The following is a 229-nucleotide window of genomic DNA, read 5'->3' on the forward strand; positions in this document are numbered from 1 at the left end:
AATATACATACAAACATACTCCTATGCACAGACACACACAAACATGTCCACAATGTTAGTTAGCTTTGGATGTTTGGAAATAACAATGTTCTGTAGCTTTGACGACAGTGAATATTCCTGCTGACCAATCAACAATATTCATTCTATTTTGATATAAAAGACTTTGTATAACACAGTCAGGTATAACTAGTAATCTAATCCTTGAGAAGAATTGGATAAAAAAAAAAAA

This window comes from Octopus bimaculoides, chromosome 16 (assembly GCF_001194135.2).
Source record: "Octopus bimaculoides isolate UCB-OBI-ISO-001 chromosome 16, ASM119413v2, whole genome shotgun sequence".
Taxonomy (NCBI): domain Eukaryota; kingdom Metazoa; phylum Mollusca; class Cephalopoda; order Octopoda; family Octopodidae; genus Octopus; species Octopus bimaculoides.